At 38.1% G+C, this 16635-nt stretch overlaps 1 protein-coding gene and 1 pseudogene across 2 annotated transcripts in view; one reads left to right on the top strand and one right to left on the bottom strand.

The window, feature by feature from the left end:
* Nucleotides 1-16635, bottom strand: part of LOC306650833 (ninein-like protein) — a 136084-nt gene that overhangs the window by 113466 nt on the left and 5983 nt on the right.
* Nucleotides 11114-16071, top strand: LOC306651618 (isocitrate dehydrogenase [NAD] subunit alpha, mitochondrial-like; annotated as a pseudogene). Its single transcript has 2 exons — nucleotides 11114-14147; nucleotides 14483-16071. The product of its transcript is annotated as an isocitrate dehydrogenase [NAD] subunit alpha, mitochondrial-like (transcript).

Genomic DNA, 16635 nt, shown 5'->3' with positions numbered 1-16635 from the left:
AATAACAATGAGATTCCACTACACACTTAATGGCACAAATCCAAAAACGAACAATACCAAATGCTGGTGAGGAGTAGGAATAACAGGTACTCTCAGGAATGCCTATGTGAAAGACAGTTGGCAGTTTCTTACAAAACTAAACACACTATTACTTTCCTATCCAACAATCACACTCCTGGGTACTTACCCAAACAAAAAAGTCCACATATGTTTTTAGCACCTTTATTCATAGTTACCAAAACTTGGGTGCAACCGAGATATTTTTAAGTAGCTGAATGGAATAATAAACTGATGCATCCACACAACGGAACATTCTCCAGTGCTAAAAAGAAATGAGCTACTGAGTCAAAAAAAGACACAGAGAAACCTTAGAAGCTAAGTGAAAGAAGACAATCTGGAAAAGTTACATACTGCATAATTCCAAATATATGACATTGTAGAAAAGGTAAAACTGTGAAGATAGTAAGAAGATTAATGTTTAGGGAGAACCAAAAGATAAACAAGTAGAGCACTAAGGTACTTAAGGTGCACATTATTCTGTATGACACCACAATGATGGACACATGCAATTTCATATTTGTCAAAACCCACAGAACATACAGCACCATGGGTAAATCCTAATGTCAGTTACATACTTTGGTTAATAATGTGTCCATGTGGGTTCACTAAAACAAGCATACCACACTGATGAGGAATGTTGATGATGGAGGAAGCTTTGGGGTCAGGTTGGTATGCAGGAACTCTCTGTACTTTCCATCCAATTTTGCTGTGAACCTGAAACTGCTCTGAAAAATAAAGATTCCTAATCATTAAAAAAAAAAAAAAAAAAAAAGGTTAGATAAAATACTGCTTCACTAATGAACCTTGAAAACATTATGCAAAGGTAAAGAAGTCTGTCATAAAAGACCAACTATCATTTGATTCAATTTATATGAAATGTCTAGAAGAGGCAAATCTTTATGTATAAAAAGAAGGCTTTTTTGGTTCATGTGTTAAGAAACTTGATCCTCAGTGTGGTGATATTAAGATGATGGGACTTTAAGAGGTGGGTTCTCGTGGGAAGTAATTAAGGTCACAGGAGGTGCCACCCTCAGAAGGGAATGTTAGTCTTGTGGACTGAGCTCCCAAAAGAGTGAATTGTTTTAAGAGAACAAGACTGCCTGCTTGTTCCTTCTTCACAAACTCTTCTGAGCATGGATATTCATTCAAAACCACTTCATTATTCTCAGAGAGCAGTCACCTTATTCTTTTCTCTTAGATTTTCAAATTCTCTACTCCCCAGCACCATGGGGATTATTGATGAGCAACTCAAACTCTCTTCAGAAATGGGTTCGGGGGAAGATACAAGGAGGCAGGTAGAGGTACTGAGTATCCAAGTATAGGTGTTGTTTTGAGAGCTGCAAACAGAAAGCAGTAAATATTGTTGACAGCCTATGTCCCCATTTCATACTCACAACAACAGATCCAGGGGAAGTCAATAATTCACTTTCCAGCATCAAGCAGCAGAGGCAAGATGGAGACTTGACCTTCTGCTTCTCACAGTTTGTGTGTTTTGCTTCCAAGGCCTTGTAATATCCTCCAGGGTTTTACATGCTTGTTAATATTTTTACTTTTCGGCAATTACCTATAAGCTTCTGTCTCAAGCGACTTGTACAACCTTGCTCAACATAAGTAATTATCATGCCATGCCTTAGAGATCTGCACACCCAGACAGCCTTGTTTTCATGTGAATGATGTCAAGTCAGAAGATCTGTTCTCCTCCATCCCAGTGACTCAGGATTACAGAGCATGTTAGCATCTGTCAAGACAACCTCAGGGAGTGTGAAATGCTCTACTTTGCTGGGCAACAGCAGGTATACTGGCATTACGCTACGACTGCAAGGGGTACATTAAAAGGGAAGAGGTATGTGGTCCATGCACATTTGTTATGGACATCTTTTAAAAGGAAAAAAAAAAAAAAAAAAAAAAAGATAGGACAGATGTGATGGCAGGTACCTAGAGCCCTAGCTACTTGGGAGGCCAAAGCAGGAGGAATGCTTGAGCCCAGGAGTTGAAAGTGAGCCTGGGCAACAAAGTTAAACACCATCTCAACCCCAAAAAAGTGTGTGGGGGGAAGGAGGTTGCAAAACAGTATTCATTCATTATTTACTGGGAACCCTTGGTATGCATACCAAACAATGGACAAAAATCTCTCACTCGGTGACGCTTTCTAGTGGAGAGAAAGAAAATAATAAATACAAAAAATATACAAATTATACTTTACCTTTTTTTTTTTTTTTAACAGTAATGGGGCTGAAACCTAGGGTTCTGTGTATGCTAGGCTCTATCCCTGGGTTATAACTCCCAGTCCCACACAAACTATATTTTAGATGATAAGTAGTATGAAGAGAAACAAAGCAGGAAGGGATAGGGAAATGGCTTGCAACTTCAAATAGAACACTCAAGGAAGGCCTCACTGAAAAGGTAACCTTCACTGATGTCTGCAAATACATGACTGTGGATGCAGAGAAATGTTTGGGAAGGGTGTGTCTCTCTTGTCCCAAAAGAGCTAAACAAAGCACCTTTGAAGCCAAGTGGCCTCAAATGATTTCAAGGAGTCCCTAAACCCAAGAATTCCCCAGCATGCTCTCTCTAAAGCCTAAAATTTCCTTTGTGAGGAAAAAAAGAAATTTTAATTCCTTTCTATCCAAGAGAAGTATCTGATGGTTTCAAAAGAGTTGATACAAAATGTTTCAGGGTCACCAGGAAGTTATGAATCATATGGCTGGTGACAGAGTCTTGCTTATTCTCAGAGAGGGCATCAATCCCAGGAAGGTAAGGGAACTCTGATTCAGGATAAGTACCTTGGAGGAGCAAAGACAGAGACGAGAGGCACACTTCTCAGACTGCCCTCTGATCAGGGTGTGAAAGAGTCATTTAATATATCACGTTTCTGTCCTATGGCCCAAAACTTAGGTAACTCTGGCACACTAACTTCTTGAAGTTATATACTGTAATTTCACAGTGAACTGAATACCGTGGAGATTCACTAACTTCAACAGCACCACATCAAATCCTTGCTGCCTCCACACTATCCGCACCAATGTGGGAGGTGTTGTTATGAAACAGGGTTTCTCAAACCCAGGTCTCCCACACTGTGAGGGGGCAGAGTGTTCTGCATGCAGATAGATTTCTACATCTGTAATCAGCTTTCAACTGAGTTCTGCCTCAAAAATTCAGTGCTAATCTTGGCATTCAAGATGTTTTAGTCAGCTTTTTGTTGTGACCAAAAGATCTAACAAGAACAATGCAGAGGAGGAAAAGTTTATTTTGGTTCATGGTTTGAGGTCTCAGTACACAGGCAGCTGACTCCATAGCTCTAGACCCAAGATGAGGCAGAACATCATGGCTGAAGGGCATGGAGTACAAAAGGAGCTCAGGATATGACAACAGAAAGGAGAGAGAGGGAGAGAGGAGGAGAGAGAGGGGGTGAGGGGGAGAGAGAGAGAGAGAAAGAAGAAGGGGGGGAGGAGAGGGAAGAGAGAGAGAGAGAGAGAGAGAGAGAGAGAGAGAGAGAGAGAGAGAGAGAGCGCGCACGCGAGCGCTGAGCGCGTGCTCCACTCTCCAGGGACAAATATAAACCACAAAGGCATGTGTCCAGTGACCCACCTGCTTACAGTTACCACTCAGTTGGATCCACTGGTGGATTAATCCACTGATTAGGTCACACTTCTCATAATCTAATCATTTTATCTCTGAAAATTTTTGCATTGTCTAACACATGAGCTTTTGCGGGACACCTCATATCTAAACCACAATAAAGTTTATGGCTGGAAAGACCAGAGTCAAGTGACACCATGACCCATCATATAGAGCTCCTGCCAAAGTCCAGAGAAAATAGAGATGGAAAAAACAAAACAATTAACCAGTGGTGTGGTAGCAGAGGCACACAGTAGCAGACAGGCCAAACCTGGAACCAGTACCACAGTAGGCAGGATGTGCTCACCCATAGTGTGGTAGTTCTTTCTGGCACAAACACTATTACATTTAATCTGTTAATTTGAATTTTAGTGGTTTTATAGTTTTTTTGTTAAAGTGTAACTATTTTTTTGGGGGGGGAGTGTGTGTGTGTGTACAATACTAGTCATTAACCCAGGGCCTTAAGCATTCTAGAAAAGCACTCTACCACCCAACACCACCTCCAGCCATGTGTAACTGTATTTTGACTGTACATTTATGTATTATATATGTCTATTCTACAAGCTAAAGTATGTCAAAAATGTATTATTATTAAATATAATCTAATTAATTTAATTTAATTTAAATTACTGGCCCCCATCCTATGAAACAGCAGAAAAGCATATCTCTTTTTGGAATTCTGAGGCCCACACTCCAGGTTGTGCAAAGGATAGAATATTTGGCAAGGCCTTTGTCACCTTCAGTCTACTTGGCTGAGTCCCCTCAGCAATCCCCGATCACTCTCCATCTGGGTTTCAAATATGCATAACTGCTTGCTCAACAGGAACCAAGGCAGAAAACCTTGAATATATGAGTTGCCAGTAGATCAACTAGCAAAATATGTTTTTAAAAAATTCTTCAGAAAACAAGGAAGAAAATACATAGGTCAAAACAGATCAATATACAGAGAGCATTATTGGAAGGATAAGTGAAAGTAAAATATAATCTTTTCTTTCTTACTCTTAATTGACCTAATAGATAACTGTTCAAAATAATAACTGCAACTTCTGGATAAGTGAAATGAATGATAGCAGTGTTATAAGGAATGGGAGGGAGGAATCAGGGATATTCTGCCATGAGATATTTGCATGACCCTAAATAAGATACATACTTTTATTGCAAGCTCTAGGACAACCATCACAAAATTTTTCAAAAAAAGAACTGAAAGTCAGGTATGGTGGCACACACCTACTCTGAAGGCTGAGGCAGAAGGATTCCAAGTTAGAGGCCAGCTGGGCAACCAAATGAGATCCTCTCTCAAAAAAAACAAAAAGGTTGGGATGTAGCACAGTAGTAGATTGCTTACCTAGCATGTGTGGAGCCCTTAGTTCAATCCCCAGTATTGAGGAGAGGGAGAGATGGGAAAAGAGGAGGAGGTAGAGGAGAGGGAGAAGAGGAAGAGATATGCCAAGAGAGAAGTAAAAAATGTAATCATAAAAGAAGTGAGCATATAAAATGCTCAATATATACATATGTGTGTGTGTGTATATATATATATATTTATTTATTTATTTTTTAATTAAAAAAAAAAAAAAAAAAAACAGAGAAGGCAGACTAGAGGTATAGCTCAGTGGTAGAGCATTTACCTAGCATATGCAAGGTCCTGGGTTCAATCCCAACCCGAAAAAGAAAGAGAGAAAGAGAAAGCCAAAAATAAAAATAAAAATAAAAATAAAAAATATTTTAAAAGTGTAATGAATAGAAAACAGTTACAAATACACTAGATATTAATCCAAACATATCAATATTCATTTCCAATGTGAATGATCTAAGTATACTAGTCAAAAGACATAAAGACTAGGCTGGGGATGATAGACCATTTGCATAGCATGAGCAATACCCCATGTTGGAACCTTAGCACACAAACACAAAAAAGGCTGTCGGACTGGATTAACCAAAACAAGATCCAACTACATATTTCTACAAGAAAACTACTTTAAAGATGCCTGTTAAACTAAAGGGATGAAGAAAAATATGCCATGCTAACTCTAATCAAAAGAAAACTGGAGGGTTGGGAATATAGCACAGTGGTAGAGAGCTTACCTAGTGTTTGAGGCCCTGGGTTCAATTCCCAGTACCAACAGAAAAAAGGAGGGAAAAAAAATCAGCTATAGTGATTATAGACAAAGCTGACTTCAAAACAAAAATTAGGGACATAGAGGAGCATTTACATAATGATAAAGGGGTCATTTCTCCAAACACATGTAACAATCCTTTGTACATATGCACCCGACAACAAAGTATCAAAATACAAGAGGTAAAAATCTAATAGAACTGCATGGAGAAAGAGACACCTCCACTCTGAAGCTGGAGAATTCAACACCCTGCTTTCAGAAACTGATACATTTAGGGGGCAGAAAATCATCAAGGATACATCTAAACCAAAAAGAATCATCTAATGGACATTTACACAATACTTCATCAGAACTCATCAATATTCAAAGAATACAACAGCAGAATACATATCTTCTTAACCTCTTATTTTAGAATACCCAACAAGATATTCCATACTTGGCTGGTTGTGGTGGCACACACCTGTAATCCCAGCAACTGGGAGGCTGAGGCAGGAATGTGAGTTCAAAGTCAGCTTCAGCAATTTAGTGAGGCTCTAAGCAACTCAGTGAGACCCTGAGACCCTGTCTCAAAATTAAAAAATAATTTAAAAAGATATTCCATATTCTGGACCACAAAACATACATCAATAAAATTAAAAGATCATAAATCATACAAAATATGCTATCAGACCACAACGGAATTAAAATAGAAATCAATAACAAAAAGATACAAGAAAATCTCCATATACCTGGAAATTAATGCACTCCTCAATAATACTTTGGACAAAGAGAACATCTCAAGGAAAAAATTCAAATATATTAAATTAAATGAAAATGAAAATGCAGCATATAAAAACTTGTGGGATACAGCTAAAGCAGTTCTCAGATGGAAATTTCTACCCACTCAATGCTTTTATTAGAAAAGAAGAAGGGTCCCAAACCAATAACATCAGCTTCTGCCTCAAGAAATGAGAAAAAAAGAAAGAGTAAAATAAAATTGAGAGAATGAAAATAATAAAAAGAAATCAACAAAATTGAAAACAGAAAATAGAAAAGAAATAAACCCAAAGTTGATATTGATTTGAGATAAATAAGGTTGATAAACCAAGAGACACAGAGAAAGAGGAGAATATGCCAGACAAGATATGAACTGCCATCATCATAAAAAAAAGAATCTTTTTAAAGATTCTACAGATATTAAAAAGATAATAAAGGAATACTATGAACTACTCTGCACACATTCATTCAACAACTTAAACACAGCAGTTCTTTGAAAACCACAAATTATTACAATTTCTCCAAGACGAAGCAGATAATCTGAATAATAGTCCTATAACTATTTAAAAACTGAATTTGTAGTTTAAATGCTATCAGAAAACAAAGTTTCCCATCCCAGATTGCTTTACTAGAAAATTTTACCAAATGTTTAAATTAGAAATAACATCAATTCTACAATAATATCTTCCAGGAAATAAAAGAGAGGACAGTCAACTTTTTATAACTTATTTTAAAACGAAACTCTCATATGTAAGAACAGGAGTAGGGAGGCAAAATGGTATAGCCAGTCTGGAAAGAAAACAGTTTCTTATAAAAAATAAACATAGACAAGCTTGCCTATTTGTTACATCTAAGTTTTTGCCCTAAAGAAATAAAAACAGAATCACAGAAAACCTGTATACAAATATTTATAGTAGCTGTATTCTTAATCACTCAAAACTAGAAATAACATTAATGTCCTCCAAGAGGTCAATAGATAAAAACACTATGGTAATCCTTACCTAGAATACTACTTATCAATAACCCAGGAACAAATTATCAATACATGCAACAACATAGTAAGTTCTTAGCAAAAGAAATCAGTAGAGAAAGGTTAAATGCTGAAGATTCCATTTATAAGACATTTTGGAAATGGAAAAACTATAGGGACAGAGCATAGATTAGTGGTTGGAAAAATTGTAGGGACAGAGAATAGATGAGTGGCTGGCAGCAGTTAATAACCACAGAAGGATAGCAAGAGAGTTCTTGGATGATGGAACCATTTTGTATTCTCATTGTGGTAACAGTTACACAAATCTATATGTATGTTCCAACTCTTCGAACTGTAAACACACATGTTCATGTAAGTCAATTAAAAAAAAAAAAGTGAGGAGCTCCTCTAGACATTTCTGTCACAGCTCTGTACCGTTAACACAAAGTTTTGACTACTGTCTTGGAACAGGAAAAAACTGACTAAAACATACTTGATTTCAAAAAATTACCCTGCTGTAGGTTTATATGTGTTAAACAGTTTATGCCTAGTTTTATTAGAGAAAATAATTTATATTTACTTCAGAAGGTCTGTGATCTGTCCCCAGAGAGTTCTCAGCCCTATTCATGTTGGAGCAGCTGAGGTATGGAATGCTGGTTCATGAAGTTACAAGGCACACTGCAGTCTCAGAACCTGGAGGACAGAACTGTCCTGTTAAATGGAGGTGTGTGGATCACTAGCTCCTAAAAGGCCATTGTACAGGGGACAGGAGAGATGCTGGTACAGATACATTCTGAGAAAGATGCCTGAGAAATCCAGGGCTATTATCCTAGATTTATTTCTCTCTTTGAAGGAGAGGTGAGGGCTGTGCTGCAAGCAGGACAAGCACACCTCCACTGCACTTATTCTCATGAAACATAATTATAGGTCTCAGAACTACCCAGAGCTTTAGCAGTCAGCTAGCTAGAGCATTTGGTTCTCTAATAAAGGCAGAGATTCCAGAGGGAGAATTCACTCAGATACTCTTTCTTTCTTTCCCCAAATGCCAAAGATATTGGACAAGTGGATATTATTCCTCTGGAAAAATGATGAGCACTCTTTATTTATTCATTTATTTATTATTTGTGGAACTGGGAACTGAACCCAGGGGTTTATGCATGCTAGGCAAGCACTCTATTACTTAAGTATATGCCCAGCCCTTTTTAATCTTTTTGTTTTTAATCTTGAAAGATGGTATTATTGAGTTGTCCAGGCTAGCCACAAACTTGTGACCCTCTTGCCTCAGCCTCCAGAGTTATTTTGGGATTATAGGCATGTGCCACCATGCCCAGCAGAAATCAGTGCTCTTTAAATAGGTGTATGTATTTACTACTTTGCCTCCTTGTTCTTGCTTTTTTTTTTTTTTTTTCCTTCTCCTTGTGCTGGGGATTGAACCCAGGGCCTTGTGCATGCTAGGGCTTTTTTTTTTTTTTTTTTTTTTTTTTTTGAGACAGGATCTTGCTGTTTCCCAGGCAGACCTCAAACTGAAGTGATCCTCCTACCTTAGCCTCTCAAGGAACTGGGACTACAGTGTTCACACATTCTTAACCAACAGACCCGTCAGTCAGTCTGAGGAAGGTGCTGCTTGCTTTCTCTTTTTTCTTCACTCCTGGAAGAATAATGTCCTTGAGACATGCAGAAGAGGCTGATTACTTTAGGGCATTATTTATTTGCATGAAAAAAATAAGCAAAAGATTAACAGGTATAGTATAACTAATCATTAAGGAAATACAAAGTAAAACAACTTAAGGAAGGGCTTCCACTATTTTTCCACTGCAGGACAAGGTAAGAGGCACAGAGAGGTCCTGCAGGGCCTGGAGAGCAGGGTCAGCCCCAACCCTCCAGCACTCCTCCAACAAACAAATGGACAGAGGAGCCAGCAGGGAGGGTCAGATCAGAAGCCCACTGCTACCCATCCTACCATAGCCTGAGTACACAGTGGCAGGACATAGAAAGATGTAAACGTTTCATATTTAAAGATACAAAAAAGAAGATGACTTGGAAACTTTACAAAATGCTCCTTTAAAAATCTCTAACTGAGCCTGATGTGATGGCACACAACTGCAATTCCAGTGACAGGAGGCTAAGGCAGGAGGATACCAAGTTTGAGGTCAGTCTGGGTAATTCAGTGAGACCCTGTCTCAAAATAAAAGAAAAAAGGGTTGGAGTGATAGAGCTCCGTGATAGAGTGCCCCTGGACTCAATCCCTAGTACCACTGCCACCAAAAAAAAAAAAAAAAAAAAAAAAAAAAAAGGTATAACTGCTCAGAGAAAAAATTCAATATTCACACAAAGGGGAAACAGAGCACATCATGGTATGAATTTCAACAGCAACGAAAACTAAAGGAGCTGGGCATGTGGTTCAATGATAGAGCATGTAATTAGCATGCACAAAGGTTTGATTCTCAGCATCCAAATATTAAAACTAAATTTAAAAATAAAACATCACAATAAGTAGAACAAAGCAGAAATGTGGTACTCATAAGCTTCAACTCCACAAAATATACATGTATACACCAAACATGAGGACAAACCTGAAGGTCACAACAAGGTCTTAGTTAATAGTTTTTTCAATTAAGTGATCTAAGTTTCTAATTGTTTAAGGAGTCTGCACATTTTGTTGTTCTGTTTTAATTTCTCTTTGTGGGACCATTGTTGTGGTTTACTTTTGTTTCAATCAAGTGATCTTAAAGATTGAGGGAGAAAAATACAAAGGGCTCAGGGAGATTTTTCTGAACACTCACCTCCCTGCTGGCCAGATCCTGGTGTAAACTGTCTATGGACGATCAGAACCACTGGAGAGATGCATCTACCTTTGAACCCTCAGCCTTGCTTTTGCCAAATAATCCTTTGATAATACAAAACCAACATTTCTTGAACACTCAATGAGTTCCATATACACTTCTAGGCACTTAGGAATTTAGCCTTCTAAGGGAGGCACTATCATTATCTTCAATTTACAGATGAAGAAATTGAGGAAAAGAGAGTCTAAGCAATTTGACCAAGGTTGCACAGGTGATAAATAAATGAACCCATACTGAGTTCTAGCTCCATTTAAAACACCAACCTTTATATACTGCCTCATGCCTACTAATAGCATATAAACGTATAGTTTTGAATACTTCTTTTAAATTTTTTTCTGTGAAATTAAGTACAGTAATTTCACATCCAGAATATACTGAGAAATTATCTCTTCTGGCTTTCAACCAAACTGAAAAGTTTTAATATCATATAAGAATCTATATTAGTAAACCTAGTTGTAAGGAAAAAGCACTAACAGTGCACATCTGTAATCCCATCAGCTCAGAAGGGCTGAGGCAGGAGGATTTTGAGTTCAAAGTCAGCCTCAGCAACTTAGACCCTAAGCAACTCAGCAAGACCCTCTCTCTAAATAAAATACAAAAAAGGGGTGGGGATGTGGCTTAGTGGTTAAGCAGTCCTGAGTTCAATCCCTGGTAGAAAAAAAAAAAAAAAAGCAATATTTAAACCAAAATTCCCCCTCCTGCCCTCCTCCTTCTCCTCCTCCTCTTTCCACCCCCATTTTTCATCCATTCTATTCATATGTCATAAAACAGAGACATATTTTTTTTTTACCAGAACCAGGGAATAACCTTTCTTATTGGCTATAAAGAAAATAAGAGAATAAAATAACAGCCTATAAAATCCACTAGAAAACCCTAAGAACAATTTACCCTCATTCTCATGACTATTCCAATTTTCCTATCTGAAATTCCAGCTGTGCATTTAGGAGCCTAAGGAACAACACACACTGTTACTTTTCTTTGTTCTTTACACATATTTAGCAATCCACAGAATCCAAAGAGGACTGAATAATGGCGTTTCTACCTCTAAAGAATGAGCCTGCTGTGAAGGTCAGTGTCAACATCAACAACTCAAAGGCTCTGAAGGAGATTCAGAATTGCCAAGAACTGATCATCCTAAATGTAGATAAACACAGCAGTCCAGAAACCAGGCAAGGGGGAAATCACTGCAGTTTGCTATTGCAACTGCTTAAGTCTATGCCAAACAAAATAAACTAAAATAAAATGTTAAAAGCCTGAGGTCATACAGTTTCCCCTGAGTCAAACAGGATTCTGTAAAACTAAAAAAAACAAAACAAAACAAAAAAACTTTGGATAGAACCTTTTCTAAGTTTGATACACGTGAGGCTCAAAGATTAAAGAGACTACAAAAGTGTCTAACACTGCAGTGACTGGGGACCCAACTGGGGAAAGGAGCCTGGGACCACCAGGACACTGTAAGTTCTATGAAAAATGTCTGTTCCTGGCAGGAATAAACTCCCTGCCAAGCATCCAGTGTAAAAATCACCCAGGAACTGATAACATGAAAGAAACTCTGGGAGAAACCCTGCAGGGAATCAGGAAATACAGACGATCAACCATACACAAGTCCTTCACCAACACAAAGTTCAGAGTTCAGAGTTGTCCGCCTAACGTGTATCTATTTTTTAATTATTTAATGATTCTATTTTACAAGAGCATTTTAAAATTAATTTTACTTTTCTTTTTTTTTTTTTAATAAGGTCTCCCTATACTGCCCAGGCTGGCCTTGAATTCTATCCTGCATCCCCCTTCCAAGTAGCTGAAATTGTACACCTGGACCACTGTCCCAGATTTATAAAACATTTTTTAACTTACAGAATTTCAGAGCTTTATTGTACCTTAAGGTGCCTCATCTGTTAACTTAAATGACTTGGAAAAACTATTCTCACAAAACAAATGGGGAAAATTAGGCACAAACATCTGGACCCCAAAGTCATTTCAAGAAATGATCAGAACTAAAAGTAGTACAGACATCACTGCATAAGGACCTTCCAGTTACCAACACATATATACAACTGTGATCCCATAAGATGATGTCACTGTGACATCCTAACTCTTAGCTTGTGTTTAAGCACTCTTTGCATCACTATGAAATTGCCTAATGATGCATTTATCAGAATGTAACCCCTGAAACTATCTGAACCAAGGTATGGCTGGTCCAGGGTCTCATACCCACCCCATCTCCCCAACCTTCAAACCCCAGTTTAAGGTAGGTCTCCTGGTCTCCCTCCACTTGGATATTCTGGGGCCATCACTGCTAAAAATCAGGGTTGTGTTCCCTAAGGCAGAAAATACAGAGAAAAAGTAGACTGGGGAACAGAGGTAAAGAGGGAAATTCAGTCTGGAATGTTTACAATATCTATGAGATGATACGGTAGAAACGATCAAAGGCAGTTGACTAGCCTGGTGCATAAATGCAGGTGTGAGAGACTGAGAAATCTTTACATACAAAGTTACTAGAAAGAATGTCATCTTTTTTCCCTTCTCTTTAGACAATGGAATCATATTTCATCAAATCCAAGATGCCACTTACTGGGAGCCATCAACCATGTGTGCGAACTGAGAGATGTTCAAGCCATAGGCAGGGAAGTTGCTGTCTTGGGAACTACCAGGCCGAAACCGCCTGATGTGAGACTGCCCACTTCAGGCTGGCATCCTGACACCTCAAGTTCAAGCACAGCCTCCTGGACATAGGTGTTAGCAGGCCAAATGCCAATCAACCTGTTTACTGCAAGACCCTTGCCACACGGAGAAACAAGCACTTAAACAAAACAACTCCTACTGAAACCTTATCCCTGACTTTGATGTACTTCCCCTTAAATAAAGAATTGGGTTGTTCAATTCCAGTTCCTATCAGAACTGGAAGACCCATCAGGCTTTTTACATCTGATCTTTGGCTTTGTCCTTAATCTTTTACTCATTATTTCAGAACTTTTATTATCTCATGAGGCTCATACCTCCTGTGCAGGAACCTGCTCACTGAGGTGCTGGCCACCCTGTCTGTCAGTCACTGTTTCTTAGAAATGACAAAGAAAATCAGATGTCAAAATTTGAACTGGAGAGGAGCAGAATCAATGGCAGTGTCTACATGGATCTCCAAGGTCTCTCGGCTGCTGGGTACCGTCTACAACCCAAAACAGGTGACCAGACAGTTGTTGGTGGTGTTCAGACAGTAACTTTTTAATTCCAGGATATGGAATTGGTCCAGAAATTTCAGCTGCAGTTATGAAGATTTTTGATGCTGCCAAAGCACCTATTCAGTGGAAGGAGAGGAACATCACTGCCATTCAAGGACCAGGAAGAAAGCAGATGATACCTCTGGAAGTCAGAGTCAATGGACAAGAACAAGACAGGCTTGAAAGGTCTTTTAAAGAACCCCATAGCAGCTGGTCACCCATCTATGCATTTATTGCTGCAGTAAATATTTGACCTTTATATCAACGCCTGACTGTGTGTCTCAATCAAAGGGTATAAAACTCCTTACACTTACATAAATATTGTCACCATTCGAGAGAATACAGAAGAATCGAGCATGTGACCATTGACATAGTTGTGCAAAGCATTAAGCTCATCACTGAGGAGTCCAGCAAGTGCATTGCTAAGTTTGCCTTTGAGGATGCCTGGAACAATCACTGGAGCAATGTCACGACCATGCACAAAGCCAACATCATGTGAATGTCAGATGGACTTTTTCTGCAGAAATGCAGGGAAGTTGCAGAAAACGGTAAAGAGGTTAAATTTAATGAGCTGTATCTCTTTTAAATTTTTAAATGTTTTAATTAGTTATACACAACAGTAGAATACCCTTTGATACATCATATAAAATGTAGTATAACTTCTCATTCTTCTGATTATACATGATGTAGAATACCACTGGTCATATGGTTACCTACATACATGAGGTAATAAAGTCTGATTCTTTCTACTATCTTTCCTACTGTCATACTGGCCCCCGCTTCACTCTCCTCTACCTAATCTAAAGTAACTCTATTCTTCCCTAGCCCCACCTCATTGTGAATTAGTATCCACATCACTTACTGGCAAGTGCCACAATTTCATTGTTCTTTAAGGCTGATAATGAGATGTATCTTGATACAGTATGTTTGAATATGGTACAAAACCCACCCCAATTTGATGTTCTTGTTATTTGTATGGAGCTATCCTTAGTGACCTGTGTACAGTACTGACTGAAGGTCTTGGTGTGACCCCAAGTGGCAACACTGGCCAACTGGGTCAACCACCTTTGAGTCAGTTCACGGGACTGCTCCAGACATCACAGGCAAGGACATGGCCAATCCCACAGCCCTGCGGCTCAGTGCCATCAATGATGTTATGCCACAAGATTTTTTGACCACACTGCAAGAATTGAGGCTATGTGTTCTGCTACAATTAAGGACGGAAAAGAGTTGAAAGATTTGGGAAGCAACGCAAAATGCTCAGAATTCACAAAAGAAATCTATTGCCAGGCAAAAAATTTAGATTAATGCCTCTACAGATGGTACTTGCTACAGTCACCCTAATGACACCACCACATAAACTTCCCTCTAGAATACCTGTCATGATATGTGCATTTGGTTTTCTTATTCCTTGACAGAATACATTTTTAGATCTGACTTTTTTTTAGCAAAATCTGTGCAAAGGATGCAGGTGATGTCTCTAGGCCTGCTTTCTAAGGACTTTTTCCAAGTGCTTCTTTTATTTATTAAACGTCTATCTGGTAAACCTTTTTTTTTGTAAAGTCTAAGTGGACTGAATCATTTGCCATTGTTAACCATTTAACACTTCAGTAAAAATAATTTTTCTTCAACTGTAAATATTATGATACAGAATTAATAAAAGAAAACATCTAACTTTTGAAACAAAAGTCCTGTCTTCTTTGGTATATAAAAAACAATGAAAATAATATGGCATGATAGCATAAAACTAAATGGGCACAAAAGAGATTTTCTGGGAAAGTTTACATCAAAACAGTAAAAATTATATATTCCTTAATGGTATGGAAAATAACCACATGTGTGTCCTTTACATGAATTACTATGAATAAAAATTTCAGATCCAAGAAAAAAAACTGAACCAGTGCTAAGAACATAGATTTAATATGTACCCCCAAACTTCAGAAATGTTATACTAGGAAAAAAGTATACCTAAGAATAAGATAAAATAGATTAAGATTTTCACTGATAGAAGGTACTTAGCTTACAGTGACTACAGGGCAGACATTTCTTTTTGCAACCTTTTTTTTTTTGACAGTGTGGAGGATTAACCTAAGAGCCTCAAGCAATCTACCATTGAGCAACATCCACCGCCTCACTTTTTGTAACTTTTTATTCTGTAATAATTTCACGTTTATAGAAATGTTTCAAGAACAGTACAAATAATTCTCAAGTATTCCCTTACTCAGCTAGCTTTTCATTTTGCTTCATTTACCGTATCCACTTTATCATTCTCACTCCCTCCATATCTTTTCCATGTCTCTCCCTTCCCGCTTTCCATTTGAGATTAAGTTTCAGACTTTGTATGCCATATCCTAAATACCTTAGGAAATTAAAGAAGAAAGCCACAGTACAATGATCAAACTCAGGAAATCTGACATGGACATAATACTATTGTTTAATTCCCCATTCACACCCAAATTTTGTCCACTGTCCAACAATGTCCTTTAATAATCTTTTTTATACAACTGAGGGTCACACACCATATACAATCCCTTGAGACCCTTTAAAACCGTCTTTGAAATTTTTTTCTCACTTTTTTTTTAACTTAAAAAGAATTGAGGTTTTTTTTTTTTTTTTTTTTTTTAACTTGAGTGAAAAATCTAGGGGCTGGGATTGTGGCTCAGTGGTAGAGCGCTTGCCTAACGTGTGAGGCATTGGGTTTGATTCTCAGCACGACATACAAATAAATAAACATAGATTCATCAACAACTAATAAAAATGCTTTAAAAAAAAGTCTGGAGTATATAGGTTAGTATTTTGCAGACTGTCCCACAAATGGAGTTTGTCTGGTGTTTCTGCAAAATTGGAGATACTATTGAGGGTATTGAGGGTTCAGCAGTAGATTTGCCTAGCATGCATGAGGCCTTGGGTTACTTCCCCAGCAAAGGAAGAGAGGGAAGAAGGGAATAATTCAGGTTATAATAGTAGGTATAATGGGAATCCTTCTAGGGTGGGGTTATGCTCTCCTGGTATATCTCATCAGGATGCACATAATGTCTCACTGCTGATAATGCTAACTC

This window comes from Sciurus vulgaris (assembly GCF_902686455.1).
Source record: "Sciurus vulgaris genome assembly, chromosome: 2".
Taxonomy (NCBI): domain Eukaryota; kingdom Metazoa; phylum Chordata; class Mammalia; order Rodentia; family Sciuridae; genus Sciurus; species Sciurus vulgaris.
This window is presented reverse-complemented; position numbering and strand designations above follow the sequence as displayed.